We start from the raw sequence: 19,148 nt of genomic DNA on the forward strand, positions 1-19,148 counted from the left end.
TGCAACTTAAGAACAGCCTTGCAGGATGAGGCCAATGCCCCATCTAGTCCAGCATCTTCTTCTCCAAGTGGCCAACCAGATGCCTGTAGGAAGCCCAAAAGAAGCACCTGAGCACACCAGGGCTTTCTGCATTTGTGCTTCCCAGCACCTGGCCTTCAGAGGCACATTGTAGCTTCAGGTTTGTGTTTCATTTTTGAAACGTGGCATTCAAATAGGTTATTGGTTATTATTGTAACATGCAGCTCAAGTTCCTCAGTACCCACAGACCACCCTGGTGTTGGGCATTTTAAAACACATGAGCTTGGAAAGAATGCCAGAATACATTAAACTGTATGCGCACTGCCGTTTTTAGAAACTGCTCAACAGCACCTTCCTTCCCTGCATATTGGTTTCAGTAGGTTTCATTCTTGACATTGACCTTTCTTTATCGTTGCTTTTGACAGTTTCATTTCCTTTGTTTAATGTAGTGTATAAGTTTTTGTTGTTGTTAAATATTAACTTCTTAAACTAGTCCTGATGAGAAGGGGGGGGGGGGGAGTCCAGTTGATATATGCACCCCTTAGCTTCGGCTTTCTACATTTGGCTAGGATGGCAACTATTCAAATCCGCAGAGAGTTTAGAATGATCCTGTAGCTTAGTGGCAGAGCACATCCATCACATGCGAAAGGTCTCAGGTTCAGTCTCTGCTGTCTCCAGGTACTGCATCTTCCTCTTTTTCATAGTGTTTAGTTGAATGGAAAGCATAGTGAGATTAGTGCTGGGTGGGGGGCAGATTCAGAATTCCAGGGGTGTGAAATGTGAACTCCCCTGGTTTAAAAAGCATCGCCCCAGTTTGAACCAGGCATAGAATTTGATCTAGCTTGAACTGGTCCTGTTACCAGCCCAGCCACCCTGCCAGTTCCCTGTTCCCAAGCTGAAAATGCACACCAAGCTGTCTTAACACTGAGGAGATAGAAGGCAGAAGCGTCAGAAGGGAGAACTAAAAAAATATATGAGCAACCCTGTTGACTTCTCTATCTGGAAACAGAAGATCGTTTTGTGCTGGGGAGCATGGGGTTTGCAATTCCCTCTGCCTCACAATCTGAACTGGGAGGCAGGCAAAAATATAAGCTACAAGCTTTCTAGATGTCATTTTCTGTCCCTCACTATGTGTGAGATGACCATGTCTTGCCCAAACCTGACAGCATGTGATGTGATGCCTCATGTTCTGCTTTGCTGTGGACACTATCACATATGTCCATTTGTTTTATTAAAGGTATTTATTAATTCTGCCCCCCATAATATTTATTCTAGGCTTGCTTACAACGCAATTTAAACAAAAAGATAATAACGCTAGATATCCAGTAAAGCTATTAAAAGCAATCAACAAACAGCATAACCAGCACAATGCACAAATTAAAAATAGCAATTATAGCAGCAAAGTAAAAACAAGGAAACAAACATTCCATGCCAGTGTTTTCAAATTACATCATCCTCCCAGCACTGTTTGAAAAGTAGAAGCTGCTAAAACACCTGAGTGGCTAAACATGCTTTATCCTGAAGCCAAACAGATAATAAAAGTGGCACCAGGTAAGTCTCCTTGGGAAGGGAGTTCCAGAAACATATGACACAGACGAATAGTATTATGAGGAATGGGCAGGGGTGCCAATTTCAAGGAAAAAATGGGGGGCCCAGGTAAGCCCTGCCCCACATAACTGATCACAAGATGCAACACAAACACACCATTTGAATGGGAATACCCATCAACTTTGGGGGGTTTGGGCTGCTCAAACACTTTATTAGGGGTCCAAAGGAACCTCAGCCCCTAGGAGTTGGTTCCTAGAGGAGCGGGAGAGACACGGGATGCTGTCTTATCATCTAGCTCAGTATTGCCTACCCTGACCAACAGCTCTCCAGAGATTCAGATGTGGGTCTCTCCCAGCCCTACCTGGGGACTGAACCTGAGACCTTCTACATGCAAGGGAGATTCTCTTACCACTCAGCTACAAGTGGAGCTACCTCTGGTTTTCTCACAGTATCTAGTTATGGCACCCCCCCTTGCCGTGCAAGAGAGGGGGTTTGGGGGAGATGGGAATTAAGGCTGGAAAGAGAAGGACTGAAGAATTTTAATATATTTTTAATCTTTGTTGGAAGCCGCCCAGAGTGGTTGGGGAAACCCAGCCAGATGGGCGGGGTACAAATAAAAAGTTGTTGTTGTTGTTGTTGTTGATGTTGTTGTTGTTGTTATAAAGCTCTTCTCTCCATTGCTGAAGTCCAGATCTGGATTGGGCCTCCTGTGCACCACATATATAGCACCAGGCTGCTAACAACATATCTCTTTAACCTGGCCTTTAATGCACATGAGAGGTATATTTTAGGGATGATATTGTGAGGGCCCACTGTTTTTAACTGATTTAATGTTGCAGCCCACCCTGGGACCTTATAGTGAATAAATAAACGGACTGAAAGTCATTCTGGCAGCGAATTGTCTGTCCTACTCCATGTAGTGTGAAACAGAATTTAAAGTACTTAATAATTCCCACCACTACTATGAAGTCAAAACTGCAAATGTGAATGTATTGTGGGGAGTGGGGGGAAGGGAGATTTCTTCCTCATCTTTCTGGCTTCTTACTTCTGTGATAGCAGTATACACATAGCTGCATCTGTTGAGCCAACCAACAACACCTGTTGCAACTTTTAAAAAGCGTGAATTTGTAACGCCACCAAATCCTTTTGCACCAGTCATGTCACAGACTCATCTCCTTCAATATGCACACCCCCAGAATTGTATGATGAGTACAAAATGTTGACCAGTAATTGCTTTGTGCCTTAAGGATACAAGAAATATTGGTTGTTGTTGCTTTTTTAAAAACAACAACAACAACAACAACAACAACAACAACAACAACAACAACGCTTTGTGCTTCTTGGTATCATAGGTGCAGAAAAGCCATGTGCATTTGAAGCCCGCTAAAACTGTGCCAAAATGAGGGTGAAATCATTACACTGTTGTTGTTGTTGTTGTTGTTGTTGTTGTTTTTTAGGAGGGACAGAATGAAGGTCACTGGTAGAAGGAAACCATTATTTGGTTTATTTCATCTGAGGAGCACAAACTTGCTAATTTTTGTTCTGTTTTGTTTTGCCATCCCGGGTAACAAGATGGCTTAAAACTATGCTAGAAGCAGGCTGTGGGCAATGCTATTTAAACTCATTTTGTTGCTATGCAGAAAGGCAGAATTTTGTTCAGCTGGACTCTGTTTGAGAACAGGAACACATCTAATGTGCCTGTAACATCAGGGCATTACAGAAATACTAATAAAACCGATGTACGTTTTAAAGAGTAGAACACAGCCACATCAGCTGTGGTTACGGGTTTGATTTGCAAAGCAGGAACCACAATAAAGCCCATTTCCTTCTATCAGATGTGATGATTAATATGTGGTAGTTTGAGACTCTGGGGTTTTTTTTGTTTTGGGTTTTTTTCTGCTGCTCTTTTAACTGATCAGGAGCCAAAGCTTGTGGCTATATAATTACATTAGCTGGAAAATTAATGCAGGAAATGGCTTGTTGATTCAACTGGATTTGAAAAAAGAAAAGTATCTTTGAATGCACTTTTTAAATCTCCAGCCCCCACTCCCCCTCAGTTTAACTTGGTGCCAAAAAAATTAGATCTAACTACTTCTTTGCAGTTTTCTAACCTGAGGGAATTCTCCCCACCCCCACCCCAGCCTTTGCTATGTGTGGCTTTTATACCAAAATACAGGAATCTCAGGGGGGTGTTATCCATCAATGGCTTTTGCACCAGTGCAAAACATTTCTGCTTGCATAAGGCAGGGCATCCCATTTTCACCACTAACCTCCCTTATCTACTTCTGCTGCTTCCTCCAAGAGTTCCAAAACCTCCAGGGTTGGCTTTTAGGGTGTACATGGTGGTTTTCAGGAGGCAATAATAAATTAACAACAACAATTGTATTGTCATAGGTGATGAAGTCTGGAAGATTTCGCATGCGTGCATTTTGGGATCTCATGGTGGGTCTGTACAGAATTGTGTTGAGGAAATGGCGAGATATGTGTGAGATTTAGTTAGCGCTCTCTCTCTCTCTCTCTCTCTCTCTCTCTGTGTGTGTGTGTGTGGAGTATTGTTTTGTCATTGGCATAAGTTATGCCAGATAACTGTGTGATGGGAGTGACTGTTTTGTCCCTCAATGAAGTCAGTATTTTATTTAAGTTTTTAAACTTCTATAAAGGATGGCCACAGGTTCGCCTGTCCTATTTGGGGCAGACCTGCTGAAAGTAATGAACCCAAGTTGGACATGTATAGCAATTTAAACAGGTCTACTCTGAGTAACCCCAGCATTGACTGCCACCCTAGTTGTCTGTTCCCCACCACCATACAGTAAACATGCATTATGCACATCATACTATATTCAGGTAAACAGCTTGTTTCAAGAGAATGGGCATTCGGAGGATGCCCATAAAAAACAACAACCTCTTCCATCTTTTCAGGCTGACTTTTTAGGTATACCTAACGTGTAGGAAAAGCTAAATCTGCACATCAAAACCACCTCATTACAAAAACCATGGCATAGCTTGACTGTGGTTGAGGTGGTCTCCACATGAACAATAAAGCTTGCTGACATGGAGACCACCACAAGCATAGTCATCAGGAGTGAGCACAAGCACATTTCTCATTAGGTTCCTCATAAGAGCATGCCCAAGTTTATCTTGGGCTTTGGTTCACTTTGCTACATGGGAATTAGCAAGTGGTATTATGCCTGATGGACCAGTGACCAAGATATAGGTCCTACTTGAGGAATTCCCATGTCTACAACTGGTTGACCACTGTGAGAATAGGAAGCTGAACTAGATAAGCCTCTGGTCAGATCCAACAGGTCTCTTATGTTCTTATGTACATCCTTTTTTAAAAAACCCCTCCAAGCCAACATTTGAACTTCTGTAAAGGTATGTGAAATTTATATATTATATATCAGAATGACTGCACGTGGCATATTTTTCTGTACTTTTTATCATGGTCTCTGCGGGAAAGCTAGAAATAGATTCAGCTACTCTTTCAAGTATAGCTGGTAAGGTGACAGAAATAGAACATTAGAAAAACAAAACAGAGGGCTTACAGAGCACATAAACATTAACTGTATTTATTACCTCTCTGATTTTTTTTTGTTTTTTTTTTTTTGCTATTTTCTTCCTTCCTCTAAAATTGACATCTCCCCTCCCCCCCATAGAGAAATGCATTTCATAGCTTTCAGGAAAACTCTGTTCAATGGAACTGAAGAGCATCCATACTTATTTCCTCATGGCTGTGTGTGTAGCATTCACCATTATAAGTGAGGACCTCTTTTACATGCACTTGGAGCTGTGTAATGGATGACTGGAAGAGCAAGCCAAACAGTTAAGAGCGGCTTCTAGCATCCCACAGGAAGAACATGGCCCCTGGAAGTCTGCTGGGCCCCTTGGCCCTTGGTATTGTGGAAGAGCTGGAGAAACCGTTGCTTTAATTTTCTAGCTGCATTCATGCTGGTTTAAGATACAAATGGTGGTGCCCATGGTTTCTGAGCGACTATGCAAACATCCTCTATACTATAGCTTTGGATTTATGGAATTGGAGCAGAGGTAGTGAGTGACGGTGAAGGAGGCCTTCACATCTAAAGAGCTGAACAAGTATAGGTGGTGTCTTGTCACGGTAAATGGTGAAATACGTTGTTGGAAGCAGTTGTGGTCTGTTCAGAGAGTTACCATGATCATGACATCAATTTCAAAAGTCGTGGCAAGGGGAGAAAAATGTGCTGGTACTGCATACTGGTGTGTACCGCCAGAAAAAAAGCACTGGGAGCCACAACAATATTGTTGAACGGGGGGCCGCCAGGTGGCGCATTGGAAGATGGCCGACAATAACATCTCTCCAACCCACACGAGGTAATTAAGAGGCTGCTATGGGAAGTATGCAGTCTTCCCGACCTCCCAAGGAGATGGGGGGGACTGCCTTGCCAGCGGTGTCCATAATGCACCCCCGTATTCAAAAGAAGGGGGTGCCGGTCACTTGGCACAGCCCTCGGTGAAGTTGGCGCTTCCTGACGCTGTCTCCAATCTGCGTGTGCTGGTTCGCTTCACCTCAAAAATATAATTGGAAATATATAATTTGGAAGAAGCTAAAGCACATACATCAAGCAAAGTTCGGGAGATAAGACTGCTAATTAATGGATCTCTGGGATCAGAGCGGCGGTGCGGGACAAATAAAGCAAGTGATGAAATGCCATTAAGAGACTGGTATGTCTGGAGTGAAGAAGGGGTGTGGAGGAAAAAACTTTTATTTTCTTTGCCTTATGTGAGTATTAATAACCCTCCACCCCAAAGAAAGAAGAATCGCCGTATTTTATTTATCACAAGCAGGAATTAAAAACTGTGTGTGTGGGGGGGGGGAATTAAAGATCAAAGAGAGGATTGGTAAATATTGGAGAATGGAAAAATTCTATGACGCAGTTTTTAATGGCGTCTCGCAAGACAGGCTTGTCTAAGAAAGACGGGGGGAGGAGGACCAGGATTATTGGAATGTGAATGATGATTGGAATGCAATCTTATCCTGGCAGAGCCCTCTTTGAGATATTTGACAAGCCTGGGAAAACTAAAGGGCAGACCAAAGATAAACTTTTGAAGGAGGAGGGGAATGGCCGCTGTCCCTATGAGATATGACTTGTGGAGTGTGTAAAAAAACCCCACACAGATGAAGTTTGCTTCCAACCTGCTTGTGAAGATTATCAGAGATCGCAAAGAAAGGAATATATGACAACAACAAGAAGATGAAGAAAGTAATAAAGAGACTATCTGGACAGAACTGGATAGAACTGTTTAATTAAAGCAGTAATAGAAGTGATGTTTGGATCCTCGTTTGGAGCTTGATGTATGGGTACCCCCAACAAAATTTAAAAATTTGGCTGTATAATTTGGAATTAATGTGATTTGAAACAATGTGATTTGATTGGCCTGTTAATAAAAATTATGTTAAAAAAAAACAATATTGTTGAACGGAACACAAGAGGCAGCTGGCGGGTGGTGAATTTTAATGCACAGGGCACCACTGAAATTTGAGATCCCAAAGTCTCCCACTGCCCCATGTCAGGATGGCGTGGGGGGGGGGGTTCCTTGGTTGTGGAGCCCAAATATTTGGCCCCAAGGTCCAAGCCTAATGCACTTCTCCATGGGATGGGGGGAAGCCTGTGGACTACAGTTCCCATCATCCCTGGCCATACGGGTTGGGGCTGAAGGGAGTTGGAGTCCAACAATATCTGGAATGCCATAGGTTTCTGCCATTGATGAGCATTAGGGTTCAGCCCGCAAAACTCAGATACTTACTGGTCCTTGGAAGTTCACTGGGTGTTGCTTTAACCTGCATTGCAGGGGGTTTGATTCTACGTTGGGGCAATCATTTCTCTCTGATGATTTGAAGTATGAAATTGAGGAATGTACAACGTTGCGTAATCTGAACTTTTGTTGAATCCTGGCCATTAGGTCTATCAGGCTTGTGTGCTACTATAGGAGGAGAGCTGTTCTAGATGGCAATGTGTAAACCTGCATTGATGTGGAGGAGACCTTTTCATTTTACGTTTTAGGACTTGTCAAATCATGACAACCCAGCTGCTTCGCTGTCACCTGCCTCTGGGGATATGGTTAAACGTTGCCTGTGCATCAAAGCGCCTGGGAATATTTTAATTCCCCGCCCCTTTTAAAAGCTGGTGTTTAGAAGCAGTTATCACCATGTTTCAAGTGCTCCAGGGGGCAGGCTAGTCTTGTTCAATGTAGTCAGTGACATTTCTCCAGCCTCCCCCTCCCCTCAGTAAATAATTGGGGGGGGGGCAGCATGAGACAGTGGCAATAATTTACACAAATAAAATAAAGCCCAAACCTCTCAACGTCCTCAAAAGGAAAGAGGGAAAAAGGCCTGCAGCCAACATGCCCCCTCAATAAAATCTAGAATGATGTGTTAAATCAGCAGCCAAAGTGTTATATAAAAACATTACAGTATTGCCTTATTTAGTCACATACTTTTATAACAAACCTCCCTAAGTAGCTTTTCATTAAAATAAAAAAAAAGTATGGTATCAATTTTCGCATCGCACTGTGAGCTTCAGGCTGAGATTTAACTTGGTCTGTGCTGTTGCTCTTTCTCCCTCAGAGTCCCCCCCCAGTCCTCCCCCCCCTCCCCAGTCTGCCTTCCTTTTTTCTTCTGGGTAAAGTCTACAAATGATCTGAAGGAAGGATTCTGGTGGATACGGTGTTGCTAATTTACAAAATCTCTGCCTTTTTAGAGATTATTCTGTTGAAATTAGTGTAAGCGTTGGTGATCCCAGATAAGAAGAAAGAGCGTTAGCCTGCTTATACGTTTCTTCTGAAGTCTGAAAATCCAATTTAGAGTCCAAATTTAACATGATTTAGGGGGACTCCTGCTGAGTTATCGGAAACTTCATAACTAAGCATTGAAATATCACAAATGGGCTACAACTCAGTATTTGGTTTCCCCGCCCTCTTTGGTGCATAGAATTTGGAGGTTGAAGAGGATTGGTGCTAGCATTTTCAAAGCTGCTGGGTGGCCTGTGTTATGACAACACTGCTGTGCGTAGGTGTGTGAGAAGGCAACTCCATAAATCAGAAAGGAAGAATTCTTGTTACACAGAGAGGCTGCCACACACACACACACACCATACATTTAAAGTGCTTGTCTTTCTCTAAAAGAGCTATAATTCCCAGTACCCTTTACAAACTACAGTACACATAATTCTTTGGAGGAAAGTCCCCTTTTGCCATAGGTTGAACTGCCTCCCTAAGTCGTTTTTATTTACAGTCATACCTCGGGATAAATACGCTTCAGGTTAAGCACTTTCGGGTTGCGCTCCGCAGCAACCCGGAAGTAACAGAGCGCGTTACTTCCGGGTTTCGTCGCTCGCGCATGTGCAGACAGTAAAAATGATGTCACACACACAAGCAGACGTGCTGTCGTGTCTTACATTCTGTTCAGGATGCGAACGGGGCTCCGGAACGGATCCCATTCGCATCCCAAGGTACCACTGTATTTCGCTAACTTAAACTGTAGTTTTCTTCTTCCCCTCATAAATACAACTGGGATTATAGAAGCATTGTTGAATGTGTTGTGTACACTCGTTCTGCTTTTGTCTCTGTTCATGGATTTTTCCATTTTCATAGTGCTTCAGAACTGAGGGTGGCATTCAAGTAATTCTTTCTGTCAGCGCAAGGATTTTTGTTTGCGCAGTGGAATTCTTCCTGTCTCTTCTCCGTACGTTCCCTCACCAGATCTGCCCTGGAGGGTTTGGGGAACCCCCAGAACAGATTTAGGGGTGCATGTGGGCAGAAGAGAAAGGAAAATTCTGTTGCACAAGCAGAAATCTTTACATTGGTGGAATGAGTTAGTTGGATACCACCGATTGGGGTCAAAAATGTGCTGTGAACAATGTCCATTTCAGGCCATTTTCAATTTCCCTGCCAGCCTGAAATCACTCTAATTGAGGGTCGCTGTTCTCTTATGACAGGAATGTGTATATAGGCTCCCACTGTTTCTCCATGAGAGAGTTTTTGTTTTTGTTCTAAATCGCAGACAAATTTTGTTGCACTGTTGGTGTACTTCATTCAAAATATTAGAGGAGCAAAGGCAAATCTTGTGGCAATTTCAAAACCAACAGTTTTACTGCAATCCCAGCAAAATAATTAGAAGCTGCACATATATTCCTCTAGGAACTATTTTGTGGTAAGCATTCTTGAAATTCAATGGAAACCTATCATTCTTTCTTTAGAGATTTCCATGCCAGTTCATCTCTGCCTGCATAGAGGGTGACAGTGGTTTGGTTAACTCTGCTTTAAATACTGTGTTGTTTTCAGGGTGTTGATACTGGATATTGAAGAGTCAGGTTCTTCTTATAGCAGGGGCAGGGAACCTTTTCTCCCCCAGCCAGAGGGCTATCTCCAGTTTGGGGCAGCTTTTGAAGGTCACATTCTCTGCTCCAGAGGGTAGGACTCAAAACAATAACTTCGAAATTACAAGAAAGGAGATGCTGATGAAACACCAGGAAGAACTTTCTGAAAGTAAGAGCTGTTCAACAGTTGAACGGTCTCCCTTGGGAGGTGGTGGACTCTCCTTCCTTGGAGGTTTTTTAGCAGAGGTTGGATGGCCATCTGTCATGGATCCTTTAGCTGTGATTCCTGCATTGCAGGGAGTTGGCTTGGGGAACCTTACAACTCTACATTTCTGTGATTCTGGGATATACTAGTGGTGGGCAGGGCCAATGTGGGCAAAGCAACTAATGTAAATTTTACCTTTGTAAAGTAGGCTAGATTAAACGCACACAGACCCACAGAGCCAGTGTGGTGTAGTGGGTGACCTTGGGCTAGTCACACTTCTTTGAAGTCTCTCAGCCTCACTCACCTCACAGAGTGTTTGTTGTGGGGGAGGAAGGGAAAGGAGATTGTTAGCCGCTTTGAGACTCCTTCGGGTAGTGATAAAGCGGGATATCAAATTTGAACTCCTCCTCCTCCTCCTCTTCTTCTCTAACCTCCTCCATCTAGGCAACCCAAGAGGCATTGTCAGAGTTCGAAGACACATCCTAACCTAGCAAAAGTACTCAGAATACAAAGAAGGGAGAGTGATGGGCATGATCAAAGGAGAGGAGGTGTGGCCTGGGGAGAATTCCAAGGGCCAGTTAGAGGGCTTGGAGAGTGGCATTTGGCCCCCGTCTGTCATTTCCTACCCCTGCCTTAATGACTCTCTCTTAATGTCTCTCTCTCTGTCTCTCTCTATGAAGTTAAGGAGGTGCAAGCCATTCGTCCTACATTTGCCTGGGAGTAAGTCTCACTGAACACAAGAATCAAGGCTTGCCAGGCCACACATGCTAGAAATAAGAAGTTCAAGTTGCCTTCATGAAGGTCTTCACAAGAATAAACTAAGACAAAGTCCTTAAATGCCAAGACATATAAGGTTGGAAAGCTTGCTACTTTCAAACAACTCGTTGGTCTAATAAAAGATCTTTTCTTTTTTCCTGTTGCCCTTTCTTTGCTTCTCATACTGAAAAATGTCACTCCAGTCATAGATAAGAAAAGATTAATGGAGTTTCTGGGAGACCCAGGAAAAGACCAAAGGCAATGACACTCTTCAGTAGTCAGAGCAAGCAGCTGAAATGTGGGAAGATTATTTCCAATTACCCATTGATACAATTGTGGTCATGTCTACCAAGGCTTAAGCTGGGTAGAGGTAGGTCTTCTTATTGTGACAATTTAAAAATGAACTAAATCTCCCCATCCCTGTCTCACTAAGTAGGTGTGAGGTAGGAATACTTTGATTAACTGCCCAGGCAAAATATATTTGAAATCTGTTAAGTTGGAGGATGTGAGTCACTGTGAATAGTTTATGCCTGTGGGTGCTCTCAGAATTATTGAGCATATTCTTCTCTTTCCTAATATTTTTCAGGAGCATCTTTGGAATGGAATAGCTGTGTGTGCTGCAGAATAATAACAACAACAATAATAATAATAATCCTCTTAATGGTGGCCCATGCAAAACAATTGGTAATATCCAAATGCAGCTCTTACTTCCATGCACACACTCAAATGGATACTTTTCCGCCCCCTACACACGACCCATAAAGTAATAGTTGTGAGGGTCCAACAGTGATTTGTTTTATTATATCATTGCAGATATTTCTGCTTACGACAGAGATGGCCAGACTTCAGGTTTGCGGGATCTATTTTGTTTTTTCTCCACACTGAAATCTACCAAGGAGCTGCAAAATGGTGGCTATGAGTGTGGAGACAAATGCAGATGGCGACTAGGATGGAGACAATTTCTCCCTGCACCCTCTGAGCCACAAACTGAAATAGCTTGTACAGACAATTGCAGCTCTACACAGGAGTTACTACAGATCAGGGAGTCTTAATACAAAGCTTTAAAATCAGCCAGTACAGCTGCACAAAGACCAGGTCATAGCCAACAGAGTACAATTCCTGTTTTACAGGTGAGAAATGCTGAGTTTGAATGAAACATACAGCAAAAGGTCAGCCATCTCGGAGATTTTTCTTTATTTTAAAATGTGGCTATTGTTCAATTATTGGGAGTGAGATACACAGCAAACACCCAGAGAACTATCAGCAGATTTTGATCTAACTTGCACTCATCCTGGTTTACAATGTGTTGTGTGACGACGTTTGTGACATACAATAAAGATTTGATTTAATTTGACCCCCGTGTTGCTAGGAGGACCCTATTCCCCTCACATTGTTAAACTGCTCAGAATTGTAGTTGTTTGAGGGGAATTGGGGGTCTCCTGAGTCAACCTAATTTCCTTGAATAAAGGGTTAACTGCACTGACACCATGTGATTTATTGCTCACATGCTCCTTAAGAAGTAGAATTAGGGTTCAGTTTTAAGTCCTGGTTCTGGCTGTGGAGGAAGTACAGCTGGTGGTGAATTGTTTTAGATGACTGAGGCCTATCAATATTAAACAGCTGGAATGAAGTAGCTACTAGAGGAGTAGGACTGCTGTATCCCATAAAGGTAAAGGGACCCCTGACCCTTAGGTCCAGTCGTGACCGACTCTGGGGTTGTGGTGCTCATCTTGCTTTATTGGCTGAGGGAGCTGGCGTACAGCTTCCGGGTCATGTGGCCAGCATGACTAAGCCGCTTCTGGCGAACCAGAGCAGTGCATGGAAACGCCGTTTGCCTTCCCACCGGAGCGGTACCTATTTATCTACTTGCATGTTGACGTGCTTTCGAACTGCTAGGTGGCCAGGAGCTGGGACCGAACAACGGGAGCTCACCCCGTCGCGGGGATTTGAACTGCCGACCTTCTGATCGGCAAGTCCTAGGCTCTGTGGTTTAACCTACAGCGCCACCCGTGTCCCTCTGCTGTATCCCATACCCTTCAACATTTCTCCAATGAAATTAGGGACGTCCCATTACATAGTGATAATTTTACTATTTATACCCTACACATCTTATTGGGTTGCCCCAGCCACTCTGGGCAGCTTCCAACACATATAAAAACATTAACAACAACAACAACAACAACAACAACAACAACAACAACAACAACAATTTATTATTTATACCCCACCCATCTGGCTGAGTTTCCCCAGCCGCTCTGGGCGGCTCCCAATTGAGTGTTAAAAATACAGCATTAAATATTAAAAACTTCCCTAAACATGGCTGCCTTCAGATGTCTTTTAAAGATAGGATAGCTGCTTATTTCCTTCACATCTGAAGGAAGGGCATTTCACAGGGTGGGCACCACTACTAAGAAGGCCCTCTGTCTGGTTCCCTGTAACCTCACATCTCGCAATGAGGGAACCACCAGAAGGCCCTCGGCGTTGGATCTCAGTGTCGGGGCTGAACGATAAAACAGTAAACATTTTTTAAAAAAACCTTCCCTATACAGGATTGCCTTCAGAAGGCTGAGAGGTTGGATAACTCCATACCCTCCAAAATTTCTCCCATGAAATAGGGACATCCTAAGGAAAAGTGGGACATTCCAGGATCAAATCAGAAACTGGGAGGGCTTCTCTAACTCAGGGACATCCCTGAAAAATAGGGACAATTGGAGGGTCTGGTATCCTGAGGGTTCCCATTACCTGTTTAGCTCAGCAAAATCTACTGGTAAGTTCTTCTGGGTTTCAGTCTCATCATGCTGCGTAAAAAGGCGAGCCTCTTTCAAACCCTTGACTTTAAACTCAGCATTGCACACTGAACCCTGAAGGCTTCTTCCCTACTCCCTTCACCGGTAAAACAGCATGGAACGGAATGTTTTTCTGTATCCGCCACTTTTATACTCAATCCCCCCCTCTTGCAAGCTGCTCTTCTGCTTACGGGCTTCAAAATGTGTCTGCAAAAGCAATCGTGAAGTTGAAACCAGGAGGTGTGGGTGAAAAACGAGTGCTTTAATAGGGAGGGGGGGAAATGGCTGGTGGGGAAAGAGTTAAACCTTCTGATTTCCCCCCACTCTAAATCGCTCCCTCCTCAAACAGCCTTTCCCACTCCTTCTTTATTAAAATGTCCACTAGGATTTAGTTGCACTCAAATGCATGTAATGTTTTATTAGGTCCTTAGTATGATTAAATAAATTGAGAAATTAAGCTTTCTTTCTTCTTTTTTTCTAATCCTCTTCAGGAGAACTCACGCTAGCATCACAGTCTGAATTAACCTGACATGCTTAAATAAAACACTTCACAAACAGTTCTGACCTCCAGCATGTTAATCTTATTCACGGAATGTTTACCTATAATTATTCCTGCTGCCATCCTTCCCTGAGAGCATAAAACACATGGAAGAAAGAGGAGCTCTTTCTACATTCCCCCCATGTCAATACGCAGGTTTAGTTTAACCGTGACACCTGTACTAGCTTATCAGCAGTTTACACATTAAAGAAATGAGAGAGGGGATATTTTTGGGTGGGTGGGTATGTGTGTGAGAGAGATCACAGTTCAAATTGATTCTTAAATCAATCTTGAATGTGAGCATAAACTTGTTGAAAAGCTGGAAAATTTCCCCTTAATTAATCCCTTAGAGAATAATTAGTGTAGCTGAAAATATAAAATTTAAATCTCCCAGGTGGATTTCTTTATATCAGTCTCATGGAGCACTAATAAAACTTACTACACTTCCTAAGAGCTAATGCACTTGTAAAGTGACCAGAGCATAACATATTTGTGTAATAATCCAAAAAATATAGTGTGAATCAAGAAGCCCATTTAAATAAACACACCAGAAGAAGTAGTCACTTCCTGATTCTGTACAGTGGTTGAATTTTAAAATATTCATCCTGCCTCCCTTAGTGATGTGGTCATTTATTTCATGGAAATTCATTTATTTCAGATTAGGAGGTGTGCAGAAAAGTCACACCTTTTATGTCCTGTTCTAAAAAGGAAATGCAGAGATTTTACATGTGTGAATTCACCTACCTCTTACTGTTTCATATACATATGATTTATGCTTTAAACCATATATATGTGACACAGAAAGAGGTAGATGAACCTGTCAGTTTCAGTTTCTCATTTTTGCAATTTTCAGTTCTCCATATTTTTCTTTTTAAGTCATGAAAATTTGTCAGCATTTTCATGCAAATTTCTCTTAATATACACATTTTTCTATGCAATAGATGCATTTTATGTTACATTCATTAAAGCTTCATTTTTGTGCAAGGTTTCCCTTAATATATGTGTTTTGGAGAACTGCATCATAAAAATTTGAGATGTACAAATGGAGGATAGCTGTACACATATTGTTTTGGAAACTGCACATCAAGTGTACGCTACAGTACTTTGTGCCCTGCCATGCTAAAGGTAAAGGGACCCCTGACCATTAGGTCCAGTCGTGACCGACTCTGGGGTTGTGGCGCTCATCTCGCTTTACTGGCCGAGGGAGTCGGCGTACAGCTTCCGGGTCATGTGGCCAGCATGACTAAGCTGCTTCTGGCGAATCGGAGCAGCACACGGAAACGCCGTTTATCTTCCTGCCAGAGCGGTACCTATTTATCTACTTGCACTTTGACGTGCTTTCGAACTGCTAGGTTGGCAGGAGCAGGGACCGAGCAACGGGAGCTCACCCCGTTGCGGGGATTCGAACCGTCAACCTTCTGATCGGCAAGCCCTAGGCTCTGTGGTTTAACCCACAGCGCCACTCACGTCCCTGCCCTGCCATGCAAGGTTTCTACTAATAAGGAATGTGTGAGGTGATGAAGCATTGAACATTTGATTGGTTCCTCAACTACATTCTAGAGAGAACATGCCATCTGCTTATCTGTAGACATCATGTGAAGTGATCGTGAATAGGCACACATGCCACCCAACTCTATGCATATTTATTTGTGGATCAATGGTTGCAAGACTTGTTAAATCTTGCAACTCACAAACAAATAGGAAATATGAGGGGTGGAAGATAAAAAAAAAAAATCTGGCAGAATTTCTCAGCATTGTGATTGGAAAATGAACACCCTACTCTTCCTTCTGCATCACCAACACCATGGGTGGAAGTCACCTAACAAATTCTGGTAGCAGAAGCCCTACATTGAAGCACAACAGGACTATCCCCTGTCTTCTTCTCACAAGTCCTAAAATTGCCTGGGGGTGGTCAACCCCCCCCCCTAGAATAGCACATGCAGTGGGAATTATTCTGATGTGCTTGCATAGATGGAATGTTTGTAATATTGCATGTCGAGGTCCCCAAGCCACCTCCCTAATAATTCACAATTCACACAGAATTTTTGTTTAAGGTTTTTGGTATAATTTTGGCCACAACTTTATTAAAATACATAATGTGAGTGGTTGCTTAGGCATTGGTTACGACTATCAGTCCCCGTCCTGGGACAGAACTGATTTCTGGATTCCAGTGAAAGCCAGTAAGGGAAAACAATATTGGGAAGAGAATGGGGCTGGGCACCAGACCCTCACCTCTCCCCACATGCAAGTGGGGAGGGGCTCCCAGGGGCTTGCACGACCCAAGCCCCATTCAGGGGTACAGACGAAATAATGGCAAGCCCCTGGATTCATTTAATGGAATTCCCTTGCAGCAGCAGCATTGGAGGGGCAGGCACAGCCAGCCCTTACCCCTCCACCAACAAAATTTTAACCTATGCCTAACCGCAACCTTACAAGTTGTGTCAATTTGCGACGCAGTAGGCAAAAACCAAATGGCACCAGCCAATCTGCCAAATGGACAAAATTCCTACCAGGCCCCTGCCCCAAAAGCAGACAACCCCATGACAGGCACAGCAATGTCAAACGCAACAGCCCTAAATTAGGGAGGGTGGGCAGGCGATCCGATGCACGCAGCAAAAGAGACTGTACCAAGCTGCATGCCAAGAATATATAACCTTCGGGCCAACCCTCTAAATGGCAACATCAAAATCTCCCCAACAACCCAAACTGGCCCAATCACAGTCATGGCCATCCAAACGGTCCCGCCCAGCATCCAGGAGGGAGGGTCCTGTTAGACCCCACCTCAACACGTGTTGTCCATGAAAGAGAAGACGCTTTGTGGTGTTGAATTATTTTCTTTTTCTTTCCTTTATTCTTTATTAACGAAAATTATTACTAGAATGGCCAATGGGTAGATGTATAAACGGGCTGGGAACTGCCGCTCTGAGAGGGGTTTCCTAAGCAAACGACAGCACCCAGGATTCTTTGCGGGAAGCCATGCCTGTCAAAGTGCTATAAGAGTGTTATAAATGGATTGGTGTGTATGTGAGCTTAGAAGGTGTCCATTGTCACCTTAGTTCACTGGTCTTCAGCCCTGTGTCTACAGTTTCCATTCTCCCAAGCCAGCTTAGCCAATGGTCAGTGGTGATGGGAATTGTAGTCAGACAGAACCTGGTGACCCAAGGTTGAAGAACACTGCCTGAGCTGTGCTACTGGATGGTTGAAGAAAAATCCCTAGTGCCTTTACTTGGCATTCCATTTCTTAGAAGTTTCTTACCCAAATATGCTCAGTACTATTTTTAATTTTTTATTTGCATAGAATTGTACCTTGCCACAAAACAATGAATGGATGGGGAAGCAGACAAGACATGGGTGACCTTTCTTAGAAAGAGTAAATGTAAGTAGGTTTCCTAGAATTTGGGGAATGTTACCTTTTGATTCAGGCAAATAAGGACCAAATGTGTGTTTTTTATTTTTAAAAAGACTAAGCTTTTGCTCTCAAGTAAAATTCCTTTAAAAGTATGTAGTCAAAGGGGAACGGTAATCTTTATAGCCGGAGGGTTTCATGACATGTCTGTTTTATTGCTTAGAAACAGTCAGCTCAACCTAGCCCTGGTGGAGCTTCACTTAAACTAAGTGAGGCACACACAGGAGAGAGATTTAGATCAATAGACTTGTATTGACATAAAGTAATGCTTATATGTGTGCCATTAAACCAATGACCCCTTTCCTCCTAAACTTTGTATGCTTAGCTGCAACTGTATTCGGAGGGACAAAATCCAGACTGGAGAACTCTGAATAAAGCTAAAACGAAGTTAATAGAAATAATAATGGCCACAACAAAACTTAAAAGTTAGTAACTTTCACCCACTTAATAGAAATATTTACCTGCGTTCACCTCTATCCATACATACACACTCAGAAAGCAGTGACATCAACAGGCAATTACAGTCCAGTAAATCTTAGCTTCAGAGTGCAAACTGACCTTCACCTCCTGCTCATTCCGCTGATTAAATGGACATATTTACCTATGACGCAAGATTGGTCTAAGCTTTGTTTAACCTTCTTTTTTGGGGTACTCATTATCCCATACATCTCAACAGGCTGTGAAAAAGACTTCTGGGTTAGGCACTGGAAGATAAGTGGATGTGAACAGGGAGGTTTTGAAGGAAGGTTTTCAAAAGGGGTTCAATATTTGTTTGTGTGAAACATATTAAAATACATATGATGCAGTTAGATGATCAGAAGGTATGTGAACCAGTTCATCCACTGAAACTAATCTGAGTTGACTTGATCCTGTCTATTGTCTGCGCCGGATCCTGCCTGGGAATCCCTGTGTAAAACAGTCTGAGCTCTTTAGGGGAAGGATGCAATAAATGAGGAGCAATGCAGATGGTGACAGCAGACACAAAATTAAAACATGCCTGCTTCTTGGGAGGAAAGCAATGACAAACCTAGACAGCATCTTAAAAAGCAGAGACCGTATAGTTAAAGCCATGGTTTTCCCAGTAGTGATGTATGGAAGTGAGAGCTGGACCGTAAAGAAGGCTGATAGCAAAGAATTGATACTTTTGAATTGTGGTGCTGGAGGAGACTCTTGAGAGTCCCATGGACTTCAAGAAGATCAAACCTATCCATTCTGAAGGAAATCAGCCCTGAGTGCTCACTGGAAGGACAGATCCTGAAGCTGAGACTCCAATATTTTGGCCACCTCATGAGATGAGAAGGCTCCCTGGAAAAGACCCTGATGTTGGGAAAGATGGAGGGCACAAGGAGAAGGGGACGACAGAGGATGAGATGGTTGGATAGTGTTCTCAAAGCTACCAGCATGAGTTTGACAGGAGGCAGTGGAAGACAGGAATGCCTGGCGGGCTCTGGTCCATGGGGTCACGAAGATTCGGACACGACTAAATGACTAAACAACAACAACAACACATTTTGTCTGCCATTTTATACACACTTTATCC

Source organism: Podarcis erhardii, assembly GCF_964252035.2.
Source record: "Podarcis erhardii genome assembly, chromosome: 3".
Classification (NCBI taxonomy): Eukaryota; Metazoa; Chordata; class Lepidosauria; order Squamata; family Lacertidae; genus Podarcis; species Podarcis erhardii.